Below are 14,986 nucleotides of genomic sequence, written 5' to 3'. Positions count from 1 at the left end.
TCTCATTGGTGGCATAGATTAACTTGCAGTCTTAAGTGAAATTCTGTTAGGCACCAGTTGCTAATGCCGTATATTCAGGTTTTCATGTAAGTGTGGCTTTTGTGAAAATTGTCTTTTTATATGCATACATTGTTTTCATGTCATTTCTGAAAACAAATACTCTATATTTCTGTTTTACTGTTTAGGTCAATTTATCCCTTATTAGCAAAGAAAGACCATTGCTCGGATGTTGTAACCTTACTGTCCTTCTTCAGTCGCAGGTGAGTCACACTTATGAGGAGGCTAAAACTGGCTGTAACAGAAGGCAACACAAACAGAGTAGTGTAAACGCAAAATAACCTGATAATAAAGAGCATTTATAGAAAGAGGTCCGTGTTAGCCTTGAACTGCCTAAGTGAAGTGAAAGCCGTGTTTAGCATATCCTAATGGAGGAAGATTAATAATAAGCCCCTTATGTTTGTGGAAAAGGAAGATAGTAAAGTGATGAGGAAAATTAAAAGGTGGACATGTCAGGAGCAGAGAGACTATGTGACATAAATTCTCTGCAGTAAAGGAAGGGGGGAAAAGAAAGCTTTTGAAATTCTCCAGCTGGTACGCTTTAATTTGCCATGATTCTAATTAAAATGCAAATTAAATTTATAATTAGCAGCCACGGTATCCGAGAAACCACCTTGTGTGTAATACAAACATATGGGGCAGTGAGGAGTGAAGGCAAAGTTAGTCAATGGTAAAATGGAGAAAAGGGAAAAGGGAAACTTGTGCAGCTCTTGAACTCTGCAAATGGGGCATGGATATTACAGAAGGATGCTCTGAGCCTGAGTGTTGTACCAGCGTGGCAGTGAAGCTGTTTTGGAGATATGAATGCAGTTGTAAAGTTGCTGATGAAGAGATTCACTGCAATGAGTGCGATGTGTCCAGAAGTTCACTCTTTTCTAATGATGAGGTCAGAGGCCATTCTGCTATGTCAGTGCTTCTCCATAGAGGTTGCCAAGTTGATGTTGGGGGTCACTGCTTTCAATCGAAAGGTCTCCGACCAAAATTAACCTTCCTTGGATTTCAGATAATTAATTTTCAGTTAGATGGAGAAACATGGCAAATAGTTGTTTTCAGCTTATAAACAGCTCTCCCTTTACTCCATACTCACATCTCAGTGTATGATAGCCTGATTCATAATTCATATGTAATTACACATCACTGTGCATAGATCCACTACCACAGGACAGGCGCCATGGCTCATATAAAATTCCTATTATTGTTTTAAGCACACTGCTAGATGAAATGTTTAAAGCCTTGGAAGAAATCTAATATTTAGAAGTATAGTATTTGGCACTAGCATATTACAATTGACTTTTGAAAGTAATTTTAGTTATTTTCATTTTTTTTTTTAAGATTTTTGAACTGTATGCATTATTGATCCATGTTTTTGAGTTGTAAATTCAGTTCAATTTGGTTTCTTCTTTTGTATAGTTCTTTACTGAATGCTTGCACAAATTAAGATTTACAAAATAGTAACAGGAACATGCATAACCATTCCCTATTTGAATTACATAAATATACATCAAATTGAATTAATATTATTAGAGAGATGCCAAAACTCTGCTCAGAATCTGATAGGCATTGTGCTTAGAGAAACTCCAGCAAATAAACATTTGGTCAATTAGTTAGTAATGGCATAAAGGAAAACAAAAACTCCATTCAGCAACATAGCCTGAGAAAATAAACACCTTGAAGTCAACAATGAACTAAATCTGGGCATAGGCACTGATTATCTTGAACACTGGCCTAAAAGCTAACTCATGCTCTTTCTGCTTCTATGGAACTCATTTGTTGAAATTATATACACTGAGGTGTAGGGTTTTTTTGTTTGTTTGTTTGGGCTTGGCTAATATTTTCAACATTTCAGGTTTCTTAGCTTAATTCTGTTTCTCATTGAAATGGTCTACCATCCCCATATATGATCTCCAAGTTTTTTTTAAAGCTAAATAAAGTGCTCACATTGGTCTGTTTTAGATCCCCTGCTGTGACTCTCCTTGGTGGCAGTAACAAACCAGTGAACAGTAACTGTTCTCTGTACTGGCATATTTTAGATTTACACATTATCATAACTTTCCTACACACTCCAATGGAGACACTTTAATCTGAATCATAGATACAGATGTTCTTGTTTTCATCTACTTATGACATCTCTGAGCATGGGCTGATTGGATTTTTAGTTGCTGTTTCATAAACTCAACAAAAACATTTTGTTTTCCCAATATCATATTTGAATATATATCATTTAATGGTTTTAACTGTGTTTCCTATCAATGGTCACCACTGAAAACTGATGAGATTAATTCCCACCTAAATCAATGACTGATCTTTTGCAAGACAAATATAGATAGATAGATAGATAGATAGATAGATAGATAGATAGATAGATAGATAGATAGATAGATAGATAGATAGATAGATAGATAGATAGATAGATATGTATTTTATCACTCTGCACTCACAGCAAATCACATCACATGAGAACACAGATATAGACATTATTAAATATAATGTGTCCAAATCCAAAAGAGGCAAAAAGAAGGGTTTGTCCTCAATGTAACCCTCTATTTGATGACCAAGTTGGAAAAGTAGAAAAAAAAATTCAAGAAGAAAGTTCTGAACATCAGATGTGATGTGTAGTTGGCTTCTGTAGTCTGGGAATAACTTCCAGAAGGAGCTGAGGTTTATGCTTGCTGGAAGCTAGGTCCCAAATTAACACTGACTTCTTGTATTGAAGCTGGTTTTGTAAGGGAGGAAGTGAAGGGGACGGAGTTGGTGATGCCCAGACCAGCAAAGTCTTCCAGGGGTTCCTCTTCCATTCTAAGGTAATCTAGGCTGTATTAGTGGCGGTGAAACACTAAAAATCTTCCCTGTAAGTTTAGTCAACCCAACACCCCTGAAACACTCCCGATGCTCAAGTTTATGATAAGTTACTGGGGTTGTGTAAGGTTAAGATGGATATGTTAAGTGTCCTCTGATTGGCCTATTCACAGTTCATGTAAGATAATTGTGAGATGGGATTGGAGGAAAGTAGAGGAAAGGAGGAGGGAAAAAAGGACAATTTGAGCCACAACGCCAAAATGAGAAGGGAAAAAAAAGGACAGGCATCCAATGCACCGCTTGCTTTCCCCTTGGGATTAATAAAGTATCTATCTATCTATCTATCTATCTTTCTGAAAGTGGGCTTCTGCAAAACAGGAATAAAAACACCCCGACACTTTGGCCGTTTTCCCGGCACCTACCTCCAGACTTGGCAGCGATGTCTCCAGTCTAATTAGGGAGTCCGGCGCGCTCGATGGCTGACCACGTTCCTGCTTTTGCGCCACTAGAGCTCGTTCAGCCTTTATCAGTGCCCGGTCCTCTTCGCTCCCATTCAGGTAAGCCCAGGTCATTTTGGCTTCTGTCAGGTTCTGTACCCAGCTGGGACTGACCTTTTTCCCGGATTTTTTCCCCATCGTGCTGCGAAGTAGAATGGGGCTTACAGTAGCAGCGCTCTCTGTAGTGGGTGGTTTTGTACCTCCGTGCAATGAAGCATGACCCACTTAGGGTTGTCTGCCCACACAATATTTATTTTAAATGCAGGTCCCCTGCCAACAGACAGCCAGAGAATCCTGCCGACTACGCCAGTGTGGCAGTAGAGGTTCCGACCCACCTCTTGAACCCCAGGTACCACTCCAAACACCAGGTACAAGTCCAAGACTCTTTTATTTTCTTTTAGCACAGTGCACCAAGCACCTTCCACTACTCTTTAATAAACACTACAATAACCAAACCTCCTCTCCCAGACACTTAGTTACGCTTCCTCCCAGCTCAGCTCAGTGTCTGGGCTTTCCCAGTGTCCCTTTATACCCCCTGACCCGGAGGTGTTCCTGCCCAACAGTCCACAAGTCCTTACTCCTTCCGGGTCAGGGTAAACAGTCCATATCTTCATCTCGGAAGCACGTCGTCTCTTCCTGTTCCGGGATTATGACGTACTTCCGGGTTATAGGGCATATACAAGTCCACGGGCCTTCTGACAGCGACTCCCAGTGGCCCCCAAGGTATCCAGCGGGGCTGTGCATAAAAACTACATAGTCCATAAGGCCCTGCTGGAACTCTGGGCCCGTCCACGCTGTCAGGAGAGCTCCTCCAGGAGGCCTGGGGGTGAGGACCGGAATATAAAACCGGCCATCCACCACACATTAAACCAGGGAGAGTTTCTATGTACTTTGATCACTTTTGTTTTAAGGGAAGCCACTGTGTCCAGAGCATCTCTCAAGGTCACATTATAATGTGATATTAACTGATCTAAATTGTTTTCCACATTTACATATGATGTTAACTGATCTAAATGGCTTTCCACAATTACAGTTGACTTACTCAAAGTACCTATACATTTTGAAGCAGAATTACAATCTAGATGTCGCACTGTTGTTTGTTTTAATCTGTGACTGTGTTGGAAAGGGCAGGACTAAATCAAATGTAATTAAATAGTAATCGGTAATAACTTTATTTAATGGAGTAATATTTAAATTTTGAATTTCAACTTTGTAAGTTATAATTAAATCTAATGTGTGGTTATGATTATGAGTTGGACCTTTGACATTCTGACAAAATCCTACTGAATTTAACAAATAAGTAAAACATTTGCTAAAAGTATCAGTTTCCACATCAATGTGTACATTAAAATCCCTCATCAGTACTACATGATCATAATTTATAGCCAAATTAGATAAAAGGTTGCTAAATTCAGTCATGAACAATGAATATGGCCATGGTGGTCTGTAGACTAGCACTATATTTGTGTTGGAATCTGTTTTAATGTGTAAAATGAATGCCTCAAAGGATGTAAAGTTGCCTAAGTTTTTATATGTGATTTGCATTTTGTTACAATGAATTATTCCAAGGCCTCCTCCTCGACCAGAATCTCTGGACTAATGAATGAACAAGTATCCATCTGGTCACGCCTCAGCCATGGGAACAGTGTCACATTTACTAAGCCAGGGTTAAGTGAGAAGACACAGATCAAATTTTGTACTTAATATAATATCATTTACCAAAAGAGCTTTAGTGCTAAGAGAGCGAATGTTCAATAAGCAGCATTTAAAACTGCATGCTTCTTTCTGAACTGGTGATATATTTTTTGTTTTAATTTGAAGTAAATGTCTATTACAGATGCCCCTGGTGGAGGGTCTGGTATTATCCCTTGGTCTAATTATACACCTTATCTTTCAGTTATCAAGTAATTTAAGTTTTGCATCAAGACTAAATTTACTGGATGCCCCACAACAGGGATTATGGGTAACAGCTTCAGGATAGTAACAGATGGGATAAAAAACAGCCTGTGATTTAAGATCAGATGACTGCGGCCTGGATGGTGCTCTAATCAGTCGACCAGGCAGTTTTTATTTGCCATATTTTGGGATAATACATAAGATCCCCTCCATTTAGGATGAAGACCATCTCATTTTGAAAAATCCAGGCCTTTCCCAAAAATCATCCCAATTGTTCACAAACGCTATGTTTTTATTTGCACACCAGGTTTTTTTTTTGTTGTTGTTAATGGTCAAGAAAGGTGTTCTCCTTCAACCTTTGAGTTAACCAACTGCTGACAACAGATAAAACCCTATCACTTTGGGCACAACTCTTTTTCCTCTCCCATATGGTGCCTCCAGTGATTTGTTCTTGGTATACTGATTCTTTTCAGTGTTTACAGATTGTGTTCAGATTATTAATTGACATTGTCTTATAAGTGAGAATAATCACATTTGTATTTTTGTTTTGCCATAGTACTATTGTGTCTTTACAAATAAAGTGCATACATGATATAAAGTCCTGAATGATGTAAAATGTCTTTACAATTGTCACCTGTAGGGGCACAGCAGAGCCCCATACACAACAGACAACCAGACCACTCAAATTACAGGTTCAAATAAACATTTATTTATTTTACTAAGTACCTTATCATGAGTGTCTTTCACAGTTCACACACACCAATCTTTTTATTTTCCTTCCTTTCTCTTTCTCTTCCTTTCCTCCAAACCTCCCTAAGTAGGTGTCTCCCTTCTCCTCTTCTGACAGTCACTGATGTGAGGTGGAGAGCTCCTTTCAACCCAGACTCTGAGGCACTTCTAATGTGTTAGCTCTTTAATGAGGAAATACTTCCATGGTCAGGTGTAACGTCCATCTGAGAGAGGAGCCGCCTCCCAACAGCACCCCCTAGCCCCCAAGGGATACCCACCAGACTTACATCTCCAATGCAGCTCTCCAATGCAGATGGGAGGTAAAGCAGAGGAATACTGCCATAAAGTGTACTAGCGAACACACGGCCCAGGTTTGTGGACTTCCCTGATCCTTCTGCAATATCATCCTGACTAGGAAAGGGAACTCCAACAATTCCAGCCAGGATCCCCATGTATTGATGTTCTCTGTTCATTATGAGGGCCTCCCAGTTAGATACACAGTCCTCAATCCCAGCCTGGATGCTAGTCCATCCATTATATCTTTCACAAAATGCTGAAAAATAGAACAATGTTGATGAGAACACAACATTCAGCTTAACAAAGCCCGTCAATCCTTTTCATCTAATTTCTCCAAAATAAAACAAAGTCGAGTTTTGTAAGTTCCTAAAGGTTCTGCTATCTACCATACTACTTTTTAACTAATTCCATGTAAAATTGTCTATTTAAATGAATCTGCCTATGGAATGCCATATTTCAGAATATAGCTGACATAAAATACTCTATTTTGTAATCTGAACTTGAAACAACACTGTGTGGATGTTCTGTATATCCAATCTACACTCACTGAGCAAATTGTTAGCATCATGCAATTCATGCTTCGAATTTCCCGTTCTACCACATCCCAAGCATGTTCTGTTTGATTCAGATGCAGTAACTGGGAAGGCCATTGAAGAGCACAGAACTCATCGTCATGTTCATTAAACCACCTTCAGATGACTTTTGCTTTGTGACAATGTTCATTATCATGCATGAAGTAGCCATTAGAACATGGGTGTATTGTGGACATGACGGGATACATTTGGTTAACAACAATACTCAAGTTGGCCGTGGCATTCAAGCAATGATTAACTGATATTAACAAGCACAAAGTGCACCAAAAAATTCCCAAATACCATTACACCACCAGCAGCCAAGACTGTTGACATAAGCAGAGTAGGCCTGTTTTTCAAGATGTCAGCTGTTCTGTTTTAGTGAGCCTGTGCCCACTGCAGGCTCATCTTTCTGTTTTTGGCTGAGAAGAGTGGAACCAGACATGGACTTCTGCTGTTGTAGCCCATCCGCCAAAAGGTATGATGTGCTGTGCATTCTGAGATGCTTTTCTGTTCGCCACACTTGTACGGAGTGGTTATGTGAGTGACCACAGCCTTTATGTCAGCTTCAACCAGTCTGGCCAATCTCCTCTGAACTAATCAATTAGGTCTTTCTATCTACAGAATTGCCACTCTCCAGATGTTTTTTTTTTTGTTTTTCACACCATTCTGAATAAAATGTAGAGACTTTAGTACTTGAAAATCCCAGGAGATTGGCAGTTGCAGAAATACTCAGACCAACCCATCTGGCACCAACAATTATGTCCTGGTCAAAATCACTGAGGCCACATTTCTTACAATATCCTGGTGTTTGATGTGAACATGCCATGTCTGCATGATTTTAGGCATTGCATTGCTACCACATGATTGGCTGATTAGATAATTGCATGGATAAGAAAGTGTAAAGGTGTTCATTGTGTGTACATGTACTGTATATGCCTTTGTATTTATTCCATAATAGTCTTCTGTTTATTTTGCATCACTGGCCACAATCACACACATACATACATAAACACACACACCGATATTCTCATAACAGGTACATTGAGGATCAAAAATGGACCTAAAGGGAAATCACTAGGATATTGGAGAACTTTCTAAAAGCAGTGTTTCAAATGAAAAGTGGAGGTTTGAAGCAAACACTGTGCCACCATGTCTCCCTATTATTATTGTTCCTCTAATAACAGAAAACTGTAAGTGCTTAAACAATTAATAAGGCATAAATGGAAATTAATTTGTTAAATGCTGTTCCTAAGAATGAAGTTACAATATGAGTGAAGTATTTGGAAGTTGACAGTTTCTATACTCAGCAGCCAGAGTTCACGTTATTAATTCTGCCAGTAATTACCCGTCATGTTCAAGAGAATGGTAGGTCGTCAAGGGGTCAATATTTCTTCTTCTTAAAGTTGACATCAGGGCTGTGCACAGATATTGAGGCAGCAGCATCAATTTCATACCAACTGGTGTCAGAATGAGAAACACAGGTCATGGCTGACACCCATCAAAGTGAAAACCTGTTTGCCACTCGTTTCATTCAGTTGGATTTAATGACAATTGCATATCATACTTCTGACGTGGTTCTAACAAAGTGCCACAAGATAGGGAAATGTGTTCTTTGTGAAGATACCTGAGGCCACTATTCTTGTTTAACTCACCGTTGTTTAAGAGGACCTGTGTTCACCTCTGGATGCCATACTTGTCTGTCTAAAGTATTCCTGCATCTCCTTAACCGGAAAAAGCCTTACACACACTTGGCCAGAAAAAGATACAAATCCTACCACATTCTCAAAACATCTGTTGTATCTGCATTAACTGCAAGTTCATTATTATCGTGAACTGTATCTCTAGTCATTTATGTGCTCATTTAATAATTGTTCTAGCAATATGCTTTGGAGTAAACAGCAAGATAGACACTGCAGTATATATAATAGAAATTGAATACATGGCTTGCATTTCAAATTGGGCTTTCAAAATGTTTATTATTCTATTTGCATTTTCATGATGTAGTCTGATACATTATGTTTAATATCCTTTTAAGCATCACTAAAGTCAATCCAGTCATATGCAACTAAAACCTTGCTAATAAATACTATAGTGAAGCATTAGTGAGAGAGATCGGCAACCTTGTTTTAATAATGCCATATTGGTCAAAAGCATAAAAAATGAGCTTTTGTTAAAAATAAAGCATATAAAGCAAGTATAAATATAGAGAGAACTCCAAACAAAAATAAACTGTACACTAGCCAGGATATGCAGCAGGTGAGAGTTGGGAGATTAGGAGGATGGACTCTAGAGACAGAGTGAAGGGGAAATATGAATGAAATCAGAGAAAGGCAGTAAAATAGAGCATCTTCTTGGTTCTAGATTGTGGCCATATTTCGGAATCTGTTTCTCAGTGTCCCATCTAAGGTTGGTTCCTGCTTTGTGCCCTTTGCAGCCCTGCCATGCCTGTCAATTATATTAGGGGATCTTACTGTAAATGGACAGAAATCCAGGTTTATATAATAGAATTTTTTTCTTTAATTTCATTTTAGCTACAAGTAGCTTAGTTGTTAAGAAAAAGGAACTCCTGCATCATGATAATATGATAAAGCATGAAGTGAAATGCTTTCTAGCTTGTTCAGGCAGATTGTTTTATTGAAAGTATGCATTTGTAGTCATATGAATAAAATGGCATTGTAGAAATGGTTTGCCTACTTGTTTGTTTTTGTTGATTTAGACCTCAACATCTCTAAAAAGTATACCTGACTGCTTAATTTATAAAAATATCTGAAATCCCAGATACTGAAATTCTTGCGTTATACTGTATGAGCCTGTGCTTCTCTTGCTGAAGACTCACTCCTTCAGAGCTGTAGCACACTTTGTTTCGAAAGCATTTATTATATAACTAAACATATTTTCATTCACATTCTGATGAAAACCTCAGATTGACTTCCATTGTAAGATATGTGCAGTTTAAAAATTTACAAAATTGAATCACATTAGACTTAAGTGTTTTTTGACATTGATCAACTAGAAAAGACTCTTTAATGACAAAGTGAAAACAGATCTCTGCAAAGCAATCTAAATTAATCACAAATATAAAACACAAAAAAATGTACTTCCTTAAGTATTCACCATCTTTAAGTCAGTATTTAACAGACACGCCTTTGGCAGCTGTGACAGCCTTGGGTCTGTGTGGACAGGTAACTTCAGAATCTCCCATGTGCCTTATGGCAAACTGTAGCCAAGTGTACTTTAACAGTGACTTTCTCCTTCCTACATTACTATAAAGCTGTGGCTGATCAAGAATGTGGACAACAGTTATTGACTGTAATGGCTGTCCAATCTGCTCCACTGTAGCTTGTAACTCCTTCAGAGTTCTCATAGGTCATTTGATGGCCTCCTCACTAGTCTTCTTCTTGCACCATCACTGAGTTTTTGTTGACGGCTTGCTCTATGCAGATTTACAACTATGCCATACTCTTCAGTTTTTAATGACTGATTTAACTTGACTCTAAGGGATATTCTTAGCTACAGTTAGGTCCATAAATGTTTGGACAGAGACAACTTTTTTCTAATTTTGGTTCTGTACATTACTACAATGAATTTTAAATGAAACAACTCAGACGCAGTTGAAGTGTAGACTTTCAGCTTTAATTCAGTGGGTTGAACTAAAAGATTGCATAAAAATGTGATGCAACTATCCATCCATCCATCCATCCTCTTCCGCTTATCCGGGGTTGGGTCGCGGGGGCAGCAGCTTAAGCAGAGAGGCCCAGACTTCCCTCTCCCCGGCCACTTCTTCCAGCTCTTCTGGGAGAATCCCAAGGTGTTCCCAGGCCAGCTGGGAGACATAGTCCCTCCAGCGTGTCCTGGGTCTTCCCCGGGGCCTCCTCCCAGTTGGACGTGCCCGGAATACTTCACCAGGGAGGCGTCCAGGAGGCATCCTGATCAGATGCCCGAGCCACCTCATCTGACTCCTCCCTCCCCTCTGGAGCCAGGCCTGGAGGTGGGGCTCGGCCGGCACAGCCTGAAGAGGTAACGTGGGTCCTCCTTCTCATGGGCTCACCACCTATGGGAGGGGCCAAGGAGGTCAGGTGCAGTGTGAGTTGGGTGGTGGCCGAAGGCGGGGACCTTGGCGGTCTGATCCTCGGCTACGGAAACTGGCTCTTGGGAATGTGAGGCAACTAAAGCATTTTTTTAACACAATCTATTCATTTCAGGGGCTCAAAAGTAATTGGACAATTAACTCAAAGGCTATTTCATGGGCAGGTGTGAACAGACAACATACAGTCAAAGGAGTTCTCCATGCAGGTGAAAGAAGCCATCCTTAAGCTGTGAAAACAGAAAAAACCCATCCGAGAAATTGCTACAATATTACAGTTTGGTACATCCTGAGAAAGAAAACAAGCACTGATGAACTCAGCAACGCAAAAAGACCTGGACGTCCATGGAAGACAACAGTGGTGGATGATCGCAGAATCATTTCCATGGTGAAGAGAAACCCCTTCACAACAGCCAACCAAATGAACAACACTCTCCAGGGGGTTGGCGTATCGATATCCAAGTCTACCATAAAGAGAAGACTGCATGAAAGTAAATACAGAGGGTGCACTGCAAGGCGCGAGCCACTCATAAGCCTCAAGAATAGAAAGGCTAGATTGGACTTTGCTAAAGAACATCTAAAAAAGCCAGCACAGTTCTGGAAAAACATTCTTTGGACAGATGAAACCAAGACCAACCTCTACCAGAATGATGGCAAGAAAAAAGTATGGAGAAGGCGTGGAACAGCTCATTATCCAAAGCATAACACATCATCTATAAAACACGGTGGACTCAGTGTGATGGCTCCAAATGAATTCTGAGGTGTTCAGAGACATACTGTCTGCTCAAATCCAGTCAAATTGATTGGGTGGCGTTTCATGATACAGATGGACAATGACCCAAAACATACAGCCAAAGCAACCCAGGAGTTTATTAAAGCAAAGAAGTGGAAAATTCTTGAATGGCCAAGTCAGTCACCTGATCTTAACCCAATTGAGCATGCATTTCACTTGTTGAAGACTAAACTTCGGACAGAAAGGCCCACAAACAAACAGCAACTGAAAGCCACTGCAGTAAAGGCCTGGCAGAGCTTTAAAAAGGAGGAAACCCAGCATCTGGTGAAGTCCATGAGTTCAAGACTTCAGGCTGTCATTGCCAGCAAAGGGTTTTCAACCAAGTATTAGAAATGAACATTTTATTTCCAGTTATTTAATTTGTCCAATTACTTTTGAGCCCCTGAAATAAAGCGATTGTGTTAGAAAAAATGTTTTAATTGCCTCACATTTTTATACAATCTTTTTGTTCAACCCACTGAGTTAAAGCTGAAAGTCTGCACTTCAACTGTGTCTGAGTTGTTTCATTTACAGAACCAAAAAGAAAAAAGTTGTCTCTGTCCAAATATTTATGGACCCAACTGTATTTCTTTTTCTCTATCCAATGACTTATACTTTTCAATCACCTTTTCATTTTCACCTTTTCATTTCAATTGAAGCCCCAAATATTTCATCTTCATTGAACCAATTCTGTGACTTCTAAAGCCATTTGGCTGAACCAGTGAGGATTTAGATGCATCTGTGATGGTGTGTGTTGTATTCATGCTCCCATTCTCCATTGTGAGCCTCTTGAACCCACCATTGTTTATACCAAAACCAAGATGAGCCAGGCAGATGAGGGCTCAGACATCCAAGCAAGGGGTAGGTATATAAAGTGATTAGTGCTTTTAATTAAAATCAATCAAAATAAACAGTGTTCAAACAGTGCAGTGCAGTGCAATAATTCTCCAATAAATAATCCTCAAAAGTCACAGTGAACGTGAAGGTTAAATACAGGTCCAATAAATAATATTTTAAAAATCAAGTTAAAAGCCTAAGGCAGGAAACTTTTCTAAAATTACAGTCTCCGGTGAGTCCTTTAAAAATGGACATCTCCTCAGCTTACCTCCAAAGGGGACCATGCAATCAAGGAGAGGCCAAACAGACAGCCACAGTTATACTTCTCTGCCATGGCACCTAGCAAGGCACTATGCTGAACCACTTTGCTTCTTGGCTCAGGCCCCTGCAGCCATCTGAACCTCCCGAGCACACACATCCACGGAGATTGAGCCGGCTATTTAAGTAGATATTTATTTAACAATGGACCCAATGCTGCTTAGCTGTGGACCCTCTATTCCACACACCTTCCCTCTTAATCCACCAGTTGGACAGGAGGGTCCATGCCTCAGTAAACTAAATGCAAATGGTGGCACAGGTCTACAGTGTGGCCCTAACCCTGTGCATCTAGAGTTTGTTAGCGGATCGAGCAAAGAAGGGCAAATCTTTTTGTTTATATAAATATTTGATTGCTTTTTTATTTATTAATTCACTCCATATTATGGGACACTTTCTATTATCTATATTTTTTTTACAATATGTTCATCTTTCACTTTCATGTTTTGTAATTTACTACCTTTCCACTGTTGACTGTGGAAATAAAATTGGGAAACTTGTGAACGGAGTACAGGGTTGGCTTGTCCTAGTCTGAGCTTATTCCATGTCTCAGACCTGACAGTGTAGCATTCAGCCGAGGAATTCTGAGCGGGTTGTTACACACTCTCTCAAATACAGTAGTTTGCCATGTGTGACACATTTTATAACATAACATTCTTAAACCAGCTTCATCCATTTAAGGGCTGCACTGAGCAGGACTGGGTGCAAGGCAGGCAGCCGTTCCCACTTACACACATTTAAACTCTTTCTGCCTGGTTGTGTTTTACTAACTAAATAAGCTTGATTAAAATTAAATAGTAAGCTTATGACTGTGTCACATTATGTGACTTTTTCAGTGATTTTCATCTGAGAATTCTTTTGCGTTATTGTAGCAAGTTAAAGGCAGTTGTGTAGCTTGACACACTCAGCATCTCGACCCAAACAAAATCATAAGGCGTAGGGGTGAGATCTGTGTGAGTATGAGAATTGACAACCAATGAGCACTCATCTGGAAGAACAATGTAAATAATGCAGCTATTGATAATAAGGACCACAACTGTTTTGGACCTGACAAACAGAAGAGAGCCTTCTCTGCCTGATGTCTCATGTTTTATGTACCATGATAGAATGAAAAAAAAAGGAAGCCGGGCAAAGATTGTGGCTGATCTTACTATACCTGTAAAATCTTCCTTTGTCTCTGTTAGGCAGCACGTTATTGACTGTAAGGATAAAGGGACAAGCTTGCGATAATTTAGAAACTTGAAACTGTGCCTAATATGTCATCTCCTTCAATAGCGGATCTTGTAATCTGACATACTCAGGCAACGCAATCAACGACTGAAACTGTGTCTGTAACTACTTCATATTACTTAAACAGCATGCAAATTACATTTTTAACTTCTTAATTTGATTTGGTTTCTCACTATTTACAAATATTGTCACAGTGGTTCAACGGTTAATGTTTGTCTCTTGAGATCACAATTCTGTCTTTAAATCAGATTTATGTGATTTGAGATCACAAGGACCCTGAGGTTATCCTGGCAGCATGGTGTGACATTCCTGCACACATTTTCAATTAAAGAAATAATTACAAATAAAGTCAGTAAATGGTAAGTTGTGTGAAATTTTGCCAATATTTGAGATAAAATGTCATAAGATTTCAGCCCGCACTTGCTTTGATTTATTTGTATATGCATTAAAAATTATCACTGACATCAAGTCAAATATCTTTTGCTGCATACAATGGTATAAACAAAATAGAATTCCCAAGGACTACAATGCAAAATATACCTAAACAGAGAAGTTCAAGACAAATGATGAACTATACTATGATATATGGCACCCTCAGTAGAACAATTCAAGCAGGAAGCACACAGGAGATGGTCATGTGATGAAGGAAGTCCACCTTTCAAGTGGCCATGATTAGCCTCTGAAAGCACTTCACGATAGGTGATAGTGCTATAGAGTAATAATCACTGAGGCAAAATGCCAGAAGACTTCTTCGGCACAGCTATGATGTTGGTGACTTTGAAGAATTTGGGTATGACCGCCCACCTCAGGGAAATTTGAAGATATCTATAAAGATATCACTCAGCTGGTTTGCATATTCAGTTAACATTCACCCACATATGTTGTCTTTTCCAGTAACTTG

The sequence above is a fragment of the Polypterus senegalus genome, chromosome 12, assembly GCF_016835505.1.
Source record: "Polypterus senegalus isolate Bchr_013 chromosome 12, ASM1683550v1, whole genome shotgun sequence".
NCBI lineage: Eukaryota > Metazoa > Chordata > Cladistia > Polypteriformes > Polypteridae > Polypterus > Polypterus senegalus.
Note: the sequence above shows the minus strand (reverse complement) of the source record.